Genomic DNA, 14,279 nt, shown 5'->3' with positions numbered 1-14,279 from the left:
CGTCAAATGACACCAAGGCTCCAGTGAGCCGTGGCTATTTCTGATCTGTTAAGTTGCTCACTGTATCACAAAGTCAGCCCTCTCTGTCTTCATGCTGCTTAATTCTAAGAAAGTTCCAATTTAAAACTTAGTAACAAAATAATCTTTTTTCTGATTTACAAGCTAAATATATATGGTACTATAAAAACAGACACATTATAGACAATCTAAAGAAGAAAGTTAGAATTACTTGAACTTTCAACTTCAGAGATACCTGCTGTCAAATATATTTATCAGGGTAACTTCTCAGCATTTATATACATATATAGCTATGCATATACTGTTAAAAAAATCAGATAATGTATCTATTATATTCCTTCCCTCTCTGTTCTTCTCTAAATCTCATCAGACTTCTTTCCCAATAAATACAGATTTCCATTATCATATTTAGTAGATGACATTTATGTTAAACAATAACAACTGCAACCTGGGCAACAACAACAATTATATTAACGTCACTTACCCAGGTTGCTACTAAAATTTATGCTCTCCTTTTAACAATACTGGGATGAGTATCCTTACACCTAAATTTTTTGAAAGTGAAAGTCGCTCAGTTGTGTCCGACTCTGCAAACCCATGGACTATACAGTCCATGGAATTCTCCAGGCCAGAATACTGGAGTGGGTAGCCTTTTCTTTCTCCAGAGGATCTTCCCAACCAAGGGACTGAACCCAGTTCTCCCACACTGCAAGCTGATTCTTTACCAACTGAAACACCAGGGAAGCCCAAGAATAGTGGAGTGGGTAGCCTATCCCTTCTCCAGTGGATCTTCCCGACCCAGGAATCAAAACCGGGGTATTCTGCATTGCGGGTGGATTCTTTACCAACTGAGCTACCAGGGAAGCCCCTAAATTTTTCGAATAGTTACTAAATTGTTTCCTTCCCAGAATGGGGATTGTTAGGTTAAAGGGATTGGCTTCTAAAAGTTGTATTTTTTACAAGCTTTTCTCCAGAATATTTGAATCAGCTGAAATTTATAACAATAGTTACCAAGTTTCTATACACTCAGAAACACAAGAAAAGCATGAACATATTTTAATTTCTTTGCCGGCCATATGTATTTTTGCCTTTTAAACACTTATAAAAAATCTTTTTAAAAATCCACCTGACAGTTTATACATCACATTTTATGAATGGTGGTGTCTAGCTGGATGATTATTCTCTTCTGGTTTGTGTTTTCTGACCTTTTCTACAGTGAACACGTATACTTAAATTTATAAAGTATTTCTTTTCTTTAAAGAGCTATGAACAGGTCATCTTATTAAAATGAAACTTTAAATGAAACTTTATATAGTGCTATGCAACATGTCATCTTGTATTAAAAAAAAAACTAATGACAAGTATAAGCTCATATTTGAGAAACAATCTTTAGCTTTTCCTTTATATATACACAGAGGAAAAAATTCCTCTCATAGACATGGGGCCAAACAGTCAAAAAGACAACATCTACTGCATTTTCTTATTCCTTTCTCCCCTCACATTTTCATTCTTATCTCAAATCTAGTTCACAATGACGGCCTACGGGCCCTCAGCTCTGCGGCCCTGTCAGGCTCACGCAGTTGCCAGCGGGAAGGGCTCTGGAGGGGTGGGATGAGAGAGGCAGAAAAGCCTGCTGCTGGACTTCACATGCAACTCTTTCTTCAGAATTCAAGTCCAACTATCGTGGCCTTTCAGGGCTAGAGAAGCTTAAGTTCACAAAATACCAGTTTAGCCTCGACTCTTAAGAGAGACTCACACAACTTCCTGGCTGTAATAATTGCCAAAACATGTAACATTTTCTAGACCCTTACTAGAAAAATGTAATTGTATCAGATCAATAAAATGCTACTGTTATGAACTGTCAAGATTCGAAAATAAATTTTTATTAAAGATGACTTTTTCCTGCTCTCAGGGTAATTGTAGAGTATTTTAATAAAAAACTAAAAACCACCTTCAATTTTATAGAACACCAAGTTACCAAACTAAAATTCAACTTTAAATAAATAGAAATGTTGAATCCTGACCATTACATGAATTTTTATGGCCTTATATCCCTATTTTTTAAAGTTACCCTCAATTAGATTTTACTTTATCATTTTCAGTTCTTGGAAGACATAGTTGTAAATTCTTAAACTCACATAAAATAATCTAGGTATTTGAAGTATTAAATATACAGCTATCATCTAGATCTGAACATACCATTAGAGCATTCATGTCAATCACCATTTTCTCAACTGATTAGCAAGTAACCATTTTTGACATGAGCAACTAATGAACAACTTCTTATAAGAGTCATCAGTCTACATTTTGATTTACTTCACCGAAAAATATACAAACAACACAATGAATAAAGTAGACAGCTTACCACCTTACAAGAAAAGAAAATGGAACACTGAATCAGGGCTCCAGAATCATGACCATTCCTTATTTGTGTACTTATGCTATTCTTGTAAACACATACAGAAACAATGTAGCTGTACAGTTAGAGTGGATGTATATGTAACTCAGAAGCGGTTTTTCTTTCAGGCAGAAAATACCAAACATAGAACAATGACTCAACAAAGATGTCTATGTGCTAATCCCCAAACACATGAATATGTTAGGATACAAGGCAAAGGGAATTAAGGCCGCTGATTGAGTTAAGGCTGCTAGTCAGATTACTTTAATTAAGCAAGCTAGAGAGTGTCAGCTGAATTATGCAACAGGTGGGCCCAATGTAATTACTGCTGCTGCTACTGCTAAGTCAATTCAGTCGTGTCCGACTCTGTGCGACCCCACAGACGGCAGCCCACCAGGCTCCCCCGTCCCTGGGATTCTCCAGGCAAGAACACTGGAGTGGATTGCCATTTCCTTCTCCAATGCATGAAAGTGAAAAGTCAAAGTGAAGTCGCTCAGTTGTGTCCGACTCTTAGCGACCCCATGGACTGCAGCCCACCAGGCTCCTCTGTCCATGGGGTTTTCCAGGCAAGAGTACTGGAGTGGGATGCCATTGCCTTCTCTGAATGTAATTACAGGGTCCTTAAAAGTGGAAGAGGAAGGTCACAGAGAGAGATGCAAGATTGCTGGCTTTGAAGATGCAATAAAATGGGATTGGAAGCTGAGGACTACAGGTGGTTTCTGGAAACTGGAAAAAGCAAGGAAATGAACCTTCCCCTAGAACCTCCACAAAGGCAGGCAGTGCTGCTGTCCCTGTGATTTTAGCTCAGTGAAACACCTACAGGACTGTGAGATAATAAATCTGTGCTGTTTTAAGCCACTCAATTTGTGGTAATTTTTAATGACAGCAATAGAAAACTAACACAAGAACCCACTAAGTACCAGACACAATGCCAGGCACTCTGGTGCACTAACCTGTGCCCCAGAGGGATGCTATGGACTGAACTGTGTCCCCCCTTATAAATTCATATGTAGGAGCCCTAACTCCCAATAAAATGGTAACCAGAGACTGGACCTTTGGGAGGTAATTGGATTTAGATGGGGGGGTCATGAGGTTGGGGGCCTTCCCTGATGGTTCAGCGGTAAAGGATTCACCTGTCAATGCAGGAGATTTGGGTTCAATCGCTGGGTTGGGAAAATCCCCTGGAGAAGGAAATGGCAACCCACTCCAGTATTCTTTTCTGGGAAATCCCACAGACAGAGGAGCTTGGCAGGCTACAGTCCACGGGGTTGCAAAAGAGTCAAACACGACGGAGCGACTAAACGACAACACGAGACTGGGGCCCTCGTGATGGGATTGGTGCTCCTGTGAGCTTAAGGCGATACCAGAGAGCTCATTTTCTCTTTTCCTCTGCCATGAGAGGGAGGAGGAAGATGTAACTGTCTGCAAGCCAGAAAGAGAGCTCTCACTAGAATCCAACCATGCTGGCACTCTGATCTTGGATTTCAGCCTTTAGAACTGTGAGAAAATAAACCTTGGTTGTTTATTAAGTCACCAGTTCATGGCATTTTGTTATGGCAGCCCAAGCTAAGACAAGCTGGGAAAGACTGAGCACAGGAGGAGAAGGTGGCAACACAGGACAAGATGGTTTAGACAGCATCACTGACTCCATGGACATGCGTTTGAGCAAGCTCCAGGAGCCAGTGAAGGACAGGGAAGCCTGGTGTGCTGCAGTCCATGGGGTCACAAAGAGTCTGACATGACTTAATGACTGAACAACAAAAACTGTGAAATAAACATTAATGACAAAGGTTTAATTTTGTTTATGAAGATAAAAAAATTTAACTGAAGGTCCCTTTCTGTTCTTATTTCCACTGATGGTCACAACACTGTTTAGCTAAAGGCAGTGGACAGATTAGAGTTCTTTCACTAGAACTGGATTATGAAAATTTTTTTGCACATCCCAAACACTGTTGACACAGTCTGCTAGGAAAACAATTTAGCAAATCTAAGAAAAGTAAATATATGCATTTTTAGAACCAGGAAATTCCACTTCATAGAGTTTATCTTACAGATACACTCAATATATGCATGGAATCATGCAAAGATGAATGTATTTGCATGTTCACCCTCTGTAAGAATGTCTGTAGTAGTAAAAATATGGAAACAATGTAAATGTCCATCCTTAGGGAACTGCTTAAATAAATTACAGAACATCCATACAGCCCAATACTATGCGTGCTTAAGAGAGAAAAGGGCAGCCTTCTACTTCTGATACGGACAGATGTCTAAGGCTTATGAAGTGAATAAAAGCTAACAGTGAGACCAAATGTTCCTAGCCTCATATTGAAAAAAAAAAAAAACTGTGTGTTTGCAAATGCACAGAAACTTTAGGGAAGAATACACAAATAATTCTAGTTGTTTCCAGAAGACAGATTGTGGGTAGTTATGAAATTTTAACTTTTCATTTTATAACAAACTAGTGCAAAAAACTTTCAATTATCATATATTTTATAGTCTTTAGTTCAATTTTAAAATTAAAAAATTTTAAAGAAAATTTTTAATTTTGATGAGTATTTGTTTTACAAATAAAACTACAGAAATATTTTTCTTTATGTTAGTAGCAATGTTTAGCGCTGTAGAAAAGAGAAGAGGGTTTAGAATCTCATCTGAGCTTGAGTTCACACTGACACTTTCTACCTGCATGGCCTCAGGCAAATAATTTAACCACATTCTGTCTAAATTTTTTTAATAAAAGATTAGTACCACATTTTCCTGAGTCTGGATGATGATAAAATGAGATAATGAACATGAAAACATTTGGTAAAGGGTTCAGTGAATTACAGACATTAAATGGTTTTTATTACAATGAAAGTTACCTGGTGATATCCTAAATTAAGAGTCACTTCCATGTATGACTGTATAAAATGCAAACTCTATTAAGGCAGGGACTTTATCTCCCTCACAGCTGTATTTCAATTTCCTAACACAAAAAGCATCCAAGCATGTATTGAATGAGTGACCTAAGTGTGCTAAGAGCAGTAATGGACACACAAAAAGCACTCAGCAAATACTTGCTCCAATAAAAACTTTCCTGACTCCACTTGACCACTTTTGTCACATACTACTCTCTGAGGTTTTATCTAAAGATTAACTACCCATCTCAATTCCCCACCAAACAGTCAGACTGAAGGCGGAAAGGCTTGACCTTTGGGGGCAGAGCCTCTTGCCAGTCACCTGATTTTAACTGAAATAACTAAGTTCTTCAGAAAGAAAATGAAGGCTGAGAATGTTAGTAAATATATAAGTGATTTCTTTTCAAGTTAGACTCATGAAGTAGTTACCACCGACTAAACAAACATGGGAAGCACAACAGTGTGAATTCCTAATAGTATGTCTTGAAAGCAAAATATAAAGTGACTTACCTAAATTTATACAATATTCAATTAACTTCAGTAATGTTGCAACGGCTTCCCCAGCGGCCCAGGGTACAGTAAGGAATCTCCCTGCAAGGCAGGAGACCCGGGTTTGACCCCTGAGCTGGGAAGATCCTCTGGAGGAGGAAATGGCAACCCAGCTCAGTACTCTTGCCTGAAAAGTCCCATGGACAGAGGAGCTTGGCAGGCTACATTTCACAGAGCAGCAAGGAGCTGGACACGACTGAGCAACTATGCACGCCCACGACTGTCACAATCTCATATATGAGTTCTTCGAGTGTATCATAAGGTCGGAGAAGTAAAATATCCAAAATAGCCAATAGGAAAGTAGATTATCTGAGGCACCATTTTACAATTCTGGGTTAGAGATACCACGTGCTTAAAAACTTCTTAGGCTGTCCAGACCTTGCATTGGCAATGGGGAGAATGAGTGAGTTAGCTTGCCTCCTGTAAAGTAAATGCACTCCCTCCTCCAGACTATTAAAGCAACGGTGGCCCTTCAGTGTGCCGATATGAGATGCAGAGCTAATACAGGAGGAATCACTGCCTGCACACAGACATGCCTGTGCGCTCTCCTTCACTTCTTCAGGGTTTCCCGAGTGTGCATCATGTGTCAGGGCACTGTTTTAAGCACTGGGTTACTTCACTGAACAGAGCTGTTGCCTTCACAGAGCTTACTATGTTCTTGTAGAAAGACATACAATAAAGTATATGTTACAGTGTAGTGCCAGTGATAAATACCATGAAGAAACATACAGAAGACAGAGTGATGGAAAGAGATGCTGTTTTAGACAGTCTGGTCAGAAATGGGGGGACATGAGGACAGAGGCCTGAAAGAAGAGAAGGGATGAGCCATGTTGATGTCTGCAGAAAAGTGTTTCACGTGGAGGAAGGAGCAAAGGCAAAGGTCTTGGTCAACCCAAAACAAGTGAACTTGGTACCCTGAAAACCAGCTGAAGGCCAGTATGACCGAAACACAGCACACAAGGAAAGTAGCATCAGGGCAGAGAGGTGGCCAGGAGCCAGGTCCCAGATCCCGTAGGGCCAACAGGTCCCGGTGAAAACTAGGTTTTATTGTTCAAGTGTGATGGGAAACCACTGAAGGTTTTCTGAGACTCTTTGCTTCCCTTCCCCTAAGACTCCTCAAGGAGTGGCATGACCAAAACTTTTGCTTTTTAAAAGATCACTTTGGTTGCTCTCGGGAAAACAGAGTCTATGGAGCAGAGAAACAAGGAGACCTATTAGGCGGTTACTGCAGAGGTTCAGGAGAGAGAAGACGATCGTCTGGACTAGGCTTGTGAAAGTAGAGGTGGAATGACCCGGCAGGATTCAGAATGCATTTCACAAGTTGACAGGTTGCTGACAGACTGGGTATGAGATGTGAGAGGAAAGAGTTAAGGACAATAGCAAGATTTGGGGGCATGAACCATCTGGTAATGGGTGTGGTGGGGCAGGAAATCAAGCGTTCAGTTTAGGACAGGATGCACACATGGTGTCAACAGGCAGGTGGAGAGGCTGAGTAGGCAGCTGGCTGTACGAACTGGAGTTCAGGGTGAGACTGCAGATAGGGTCCAGGGACTGCAGATATAGCACTGTATGCCATGAGATGGCATCAGATCGTCTGGTGGGCACACGCACAGAAGGAAGAAATGGGGCACTCCAATATTTAAGACTAACAAACCAAAAAGGTTTAAATATTTAAAAACAACAAACCAAATTCAGCAGAAAAGAATGAGAGCTTGTGGCAGGGATTTAGAAGGAAAACCAGGAATATACGTTCTGAAAGTCACGTAAAAAAACAGTCTGATGAAGTCTGAGGACAACTGCTGGGCTGCTAAGAGGTTCAGAAAGATGCCTCTGAACTGAGCACTGAATGTGGCAATATGGAAGGCCCTGGGAATTTTGACAAGAGTGGTGCGGATGAAGGACTGACTGGAATGGGTTTAAGAGACCCGTGTGAAGAGGAGGGGAGTCTAGAAGCGGACAAGTCTGCTGGCAGAGGGATTCCCCTTGCTCTTGCCCGCGTGGAGCACAGCTGAGATGCAGGCCTTGCCCACACCCGGCTCCCTACACCGCGGAATGCAAAGCTGTTCTAATTTTTGACCTGACCTGCTGGCAAGTCCTCTTATTCCTGGCTGTCAGAGTGCCTTCTGTTCACTTCCACCAGGGCTGCTTCTCAACTGCAACAACTGCTGAACCCCACGGCTGATCTAATCCGTCCTCAACAGTGCAGCTGCCAGTTCCCATCTATGTCACCTCAGCCCTTTCCGATTCTTTTTCTGCTCTTCTTGTTTATCAGTTTCCTGTCGCTTCTTCCTACTTTTAATGACTGAGCAAGTGCTGACCTTTCAGATGTAATGTCAGTGATGAGTGGATGACTTCTCTTGCATACAAAGCCTGACCACAACAGAGAGGCATGAGCAATCTCTGAAATTATGGATCTCACCTGTGTACAGCAGGTTTCTGAAGGCCTTGGGGCTGATCCACTGATGGGTTACTCGGAGATTTCAAGATCTCCTGAGGCTTCCTTTAGGCTAGTCCCCACATGACTTCCACACTAGTGAGTATTGTAAGGCTTCATTCACATAATGGTAAATTTCTAAAAAGCAGGAACCACTTCTCATGTTTCCTTACATCATCCATTCAACAGATACTACTGCAGCCTCTGTGAGGACACAGTGTGAGAGATACTGGAGCTGCAGAGAAGATGAATATAGCTACTCCTTCCACAGAGCGTACAGTAGTCTAGCAGGACGTTTACAAAAGCAAACATGGTGAAGTACAACAGACACAACGTGGCAGGCAGATGCTTTCACAAGGGAACGCAGGACGCTCTGAAAACACCTTGTGAGAACAGCTGATTCCAATCTGCACATCATAGAGGCGTCCCTCTATGTTTAAGTTGTGAAGAGTGTGAGTTAGGTGGACTGAGACATTTGTGGGGAAGACCATGTACAAAGGCCTAGAAGTAAGTGAGAGCACAGCATATTTGGGGATACTGACAAAAAAGTTACATACAGCTAAGTGTGTTATGTGAGTACCTTCGGAAGTGAGAGTGGGGCCCTCAAGGATGAGCAGAGACAGGCGGCTGCTGCTGCTAAGTCGCTTCAGTGGTGTCCGACTCTGTGCGACCCCATAGATGGCAGCCCACCAGGCTCCCCCGTCCCTGGGATTCTCCAGGCAAGAACACTGGAGTGGGTTGCCATTTCCTTCTCCAATGCATGAAAGCAAAAAGTGAAAGTGAAGTCGCTCGGTCGTGTCCAACTCTTAGCGACAGCATGGACTACAGCCTACCAGGCTCCTCTGTCCATGGGATTTTCCAGGCAAGAGTACTGGAGTGGGGTGCCATTGCCTTCTCCAGAGACAGGCTAGAGAGAAGGAAAGGCCAGACCTCAAGACACGTTAACGAACCTCAACCATATTCTGGGGTATGTACTCATTTGTTTTAAAGGTGTTTTTTCTTGGACGACCCAGATAATCACGATGGTGTGATCACTCACCTAGAGCCAGACATCCTGGAATGTGAAGTCAAGCGGGCCTTAGAAAGCATCACTACGAACAAAGTCAGTGGAGGTGATGGAATTCCAGTTGAGCTATTTCAAATCCTAAAAGACGATGCTGTGAAAATGCTGCATTCAATATGCCAGCAAATTTGGAAAACTCAGCAGTGGCCACAGGACTGGAAAAGGTCAGTTTTCATTCCAATTCCAAAGAAAGGCAATGCCAAAGAATGCTCAAACTACTGCACAATTGCAGTCATCTCACACGCTAGTAAAGTAATGCTCAAAATTCTCCAAGCCAGGCTTCAGCAATATGTGAACCATGAACTTCCTGATGTTCAAGCTGGTTTTAGAAAAGGCAGAGGAACCAGAGATCAAATTGCCAACATCTGCTGGGTCATGGAAAAAGCAAGAGAGTTCCAGAAAAACATCTACTTCTGCTTTATTGACTATGCCAAAGCCTTTGACTGTGTGGATCACAATCAACTGTGGAAAATTCTGAAAGAGATGGCAATACCAGACCACCTGACCTGCCTCTTGAGAAATCTATATGCAGGTCAGGAAGCAACAGTTAGAACTGGACATGGAACAACAGACTGGTTCCAAATAGGAAAAGGATTATGTCAAGGTTGTATATTGTTACCCTGCTTATTTAACTTTTATGCAGAGTACGTCATGAGAAACGCTGGGCTGAAAGAAGCACAAGCTGGAATCAAGACTGCCAGGAGAAATATCAATCACCTCAGATATGCAGATGACACCACCCTTATGGCAGAAAGTGAAGAGGAACTAAAAAGCTTCTTGAAGAAAGTGAAAGTGGAGAGTGAAAAAGTTCAGAAGACGAAGATCATGGCATCTGGTCCCATCACTTCATGGGAAATAGATGGGGAAACAGTGGAAACAGTGTCAGACTTTATATTTTTTGGGCTCCAAAATCACTGCAGATGGTGACTGCAGCCATGAAATTAAAAGACGCTTACTCCTTGGAAGAAAAGTTATGACCAACCTAGACAGCATACTGAAAAGCAGAGACATTACTTTGCCAACAAAGGTCCGTCTAGTCAAGGCTATGGTTTTTCCAGTGGTCATGTAGAGATGTGAGAGTTGGACTGTGAAGAAAGCTGAGCGCTGAAGAATTGATGCTTTTGAACTGTGGTGTTGGAGAAGACTCTTGAGAGTCCCTTGGACTGCAAGCAGATCCAATCAGTCCATTCTGAGGGAGATCAGTCCTGGGTCTTCTTTGGTAGGAATGATGCTAGAGCTGAAACTCCAGTACTTTGGCCACCTCATGCGAAGAGTTGACTCATTGGAAAAGACTCTGATGCTGGGAGGGCTTGGGGGCAGGAGGAGAAGGGGACGACAGAGGATGAGATGGCTGGATGGCATCACTGACTCGATGGACGTGAGTCTGAGTGAACTCCGGGAGTTGGTGATGGATAGGGAGGTCTGGCGTGCTGCGATTCATGGGGTCACAAGGAGTCGGACATGACAGAGCGACTGAACTGAATAGTAAGTAGAGGTAGGAGGGCTGCACTCTGTGACTGTATATACTCCCATAGTGCTGGGCATTTATTTTTACAATGCCACACATCAATTTTGTAACTCGAATTTTAAACAAAAAAACAAAGAAGGTTTTAAAAGATTATTCTAATTGCATTGTGGAGAAAGTGGAAGCAGGACAGGACTAGAAGCAGGGAGAGCAGTTAGGCGGTTACAGCAATTAATGAGGCAGCGAGAATTAGAGCAATGGTAGTGGCTATGGAAAGAAGCAGGATATAATTAGAAAGTAAAATTGAAAAATGCTGGTGAGGAGGAGGGAGAAATGGGAAAAGACAACCAGACAAATACTACCTATTTGCCCAGTGGGAGCAGTGGTAGTGGCAGATGGCAAATGCGGTACCTTTCATTAAGTTTGGGGAAACACAGCATCACACAGGTGTAGGTGTGAAACGGTTCAGATTTGGCAATAGTAAGTTTGAAGTGCATAGAGGACGTTCAACATGGAGTTAACACAGAAGTCTTGAATTTATAACTCTGGAGAAGAAACTCTGAGTTGTAGAAAGAAAGGTAGATATTCCCAGCATATATATGGTAACTGAAGTACTGGGAAAGGATGAGATTGCCCAGGTATACGCAAAGAGTAAAAGAGAAGCCTGCAAAAAAAGCAAAAGAAGAGCAAGATCTAAAACTGAATTTCTCATAATGTTCGATGACCCATTTGCACCACAACCTCCTGAGAAGTTTGATTAAAATGTAAAGATCTTGGCTTCACCATCAACCTACTGAATCAGACACTCGCAGCTACCTGGGAGTCAGCATCTTAAGCAGGCACCTCGGATTATTTCTGCGCATAGTCAAGTTTGAAAGCCACAGATCTAGAAGATAAGCAGAGGCGGAAAAGCCTCCTGCCCCCCAAAAAATGGTTCAAGAAGGAGGTGTGCTCTGCTCACCACCTAAGGAAAAATGAGAATTGTAGCCAATGGAAAAGAACATACCCTTCAAAGCACTGTGGGCTGGTGAAAAAAGGAAGCCGTCAATAAATATTTGTTCAATAAATAATTGGGAGAAGTACTTAAAGCTATGACCAATCTAGACAGCATATTAAAAGGCAGAGACATTACTTTGCCAACAAAGGTCCGTCTAGCCAAAGCTATGGTTTTTCCAGTAGTCATGTATGGATGTGAGAGTTGGACTGTAAAGAAACCTGAGTGCAGAAGAATTGATGCTTTTGAACTGTGGTGCTGGAGAAGACTCTTGAGAGTCCCTTGGACTACAAGGAGATCTAACCAGTCAATCCTAAAAGAAATGAGTCCTGAATATTCATTGGAAGGATCGATGCTGAAGCTAACGCTTCAATACTTTGGCCACCTGATGGGAAGAACTGACTCACTGTAAAAGATCCTGATGCTGGGAAAGAATGAAGGCGGGAGGAGAAGGGGACAGCAGAGGATGAGATGGTTGGATGGCTTCGCTGACTAGATGGACATGAGTTTAAGTAAGCTCCGGGAGATGGTGATGGATAGGGAAGCCTGGTGTGCTGCAGTCCATGGGGTTGCAAAGAGTTGGACACGACTGAGTGAGTAAACTGAACTTAAAGCTATAATTTATCTCTGTATATTTCCAAGCTATAACTAATCTCCCGTATAAACACAGTTAACACCTGGGTAATTTATAAGAAGAAAAATAATAGTGGGAAATAGATTTAAAAAATGGATTGAGTAAGAAACACTTTGACGTCAACATTAAGGATAAATTCCAAAGGTTTGGCAGGTGCCTGGATAGTTAGTAACTAACCAGCATGACCTCTAGGTCCAAGTAAATCCCTGAAGTGTAAAAACACAGAAACAGTGCTCTACGTCAAAAAGATGGGTTCCATTTTGAAAAGCATTGAAATGAAGTTGTTAGCTCCACAGTACCATACGGATGCTCTCTCCCAGATTAACCAAATCACTTAACATGAGACCAAAATTAAACCACTCCTTCACTTACAAGCTAGTAAAGATCAGTAAATAGAGATTTAGCCAGTTTGTCCAACTAAATATAATAGCTCTTCCTTAGGTTATATTATAGTTGCTGAAATAGTTGCTCATCAACTGTCCTTTCCAAGTTTGCTAGGCTTCAGAGCATTCATTTTGTAGGAAGCCTTATTTGTTCTGAGCAGTTAAAATGATCTGAACTCTGAAGACATCCCTTTGATAAGAGGCAGAATGATTAAGTGACCCCAAATTAACTCACATCTATTTCGGAACCTTCTCCATCCACCCACCCCAAATTTGAAGTTATCATAAAACATTCTGCAAAGGTAAAGCAAACTGGAAAAGAGAAGACATTGACTTCATTTGGTTTTATTTTTCTTTATATTCCTTCCTTTGTAGGTGTTACAAAGGTTAAGAGAAACCAAACCACTTCAAACTGCATAAGCTGCTCACCTGCACGTTACCACGAATAAACACATCTTCACTTCTTGCTACCACTAAATGCCATTCATTAGTGTCTTTGGGTGACTTTCTCTCCTAGGAGTTGTACCATATATTCTTTAAGAATTTTTTCCAAATCTAAAATGCCAAGGGTTGATACTCTAAATTTTTTAAAGTTTTTAGACTTCCATTTATGAAGACACTATCAGAGGTAATAAACCCTGTGTTAGAAGTTCAAATTCTTGATTCAGTAAGTCCACAACTAACTGGTAACATTTCAAAAGTTGATCTGTAAGCTGCTAATTTGGAAAATAAAGCAAAAATTTTCCCAAAGAAGTGATATGACAGGTGCGTGTGTGTGTGTGTGTGCACTCAGTTGCGTCTGACTCTTTGCAACCTCATGGACAGTAGCCCACCAGGCTCCTCTGTCCATTGAATTTTCCAGACAAGAATACTGGAGTAGATTGCCACTTCCTACTCCAGGGGATCTTCTTGACCCAGGGGTCGAACCCCAGAAGTTCTTAGGCTAATTCACAGAAGTGTATTTCACCTTCAATGCTGGTGAATTGCTAGACACTTTTGATTAAAAAAGAAAATAGGTGTCTCCATACTAGTAATTAAGCAAAAAGAACTGTCAAAATGAAACAAACAAAAAATTTATCTTGAAGTCATACAAAAGATCCACTGGCCTGATTACACTGGAGATCCTCCTAGTAACTAGATTTTAAAAATCTCACACCTCAAGCCCATAGATCACAAGTTAGGGACTCCTGCTTAAAAAAAGTGAGAGGATCTAACTAGTTTTCAGGCACAGGGACATTCGAGTTCAGAAGCATGCAAAAGCCCGGAGCTTGGAGAAAAGCACAGAGGTGGAGAGGGGGGCCTTTTCTTAGAAGTCCTCTGACTGCAGTGGGAAACAGACTTAGCACTGGAGCGTTCTCTTCACATCCCAGCTCCAGGATTCCCTGGACAATGCTCCTCGGAGTTCAGTGGCTCAGTGGCTCAGTAAACACAGAGCCTAAAAACATGG

The 14,279-nt window shown here is 41.8% G+C and overlaps 1 protein-coding gene across 11 annotated transcripts in view; it reads right to left on the bottom strand.

Annotated features, from left to right (window-relative positions):
• TTC17 (tetratricopeptide repeat domain 17) overlaps positions 1 to 14,279 on the bottom strand; it is a 126,744-nt gene that overhangs the window by 108,774 nt on the left and 3,691 nt on the right. The window contains exon 1 of one of the 11 annotated variants that reach the window (XM_055549339.1): positions 2,384 to 4,191. The exons of the other annotated variants lie outside the window; for them this stretch is intronic. The gene's annotated coding sequence lies outside the window, so the exon portion shown is untranslated. Of the gene's footprint in view, positions 1 to 2,383; positions 4,192 to 14,279 lie in introns of those variants that run through there. 11 annotated transcript variants of the gene reach the window in all.

Source organism: Bubalus kerabau, chromosome 15, assembly GCF_029407905.1.
Source record: "Bubalus kerabau isolate K-KA32 ecotype Philippines breed swamp buffalo chromosome 15, PCC_UOA_SB_1v2, whole genome shotgun sequence".
Taxonomy (NCBI): Eukaryota; Metazoa; Chordata; class Mammalia; order Artiodactyla; family Bovidae; genus Bubalus; species Bubalus kerabau.
This window is presented reverse-complemented; position numbering and strand designations above follow the sequence as displayed.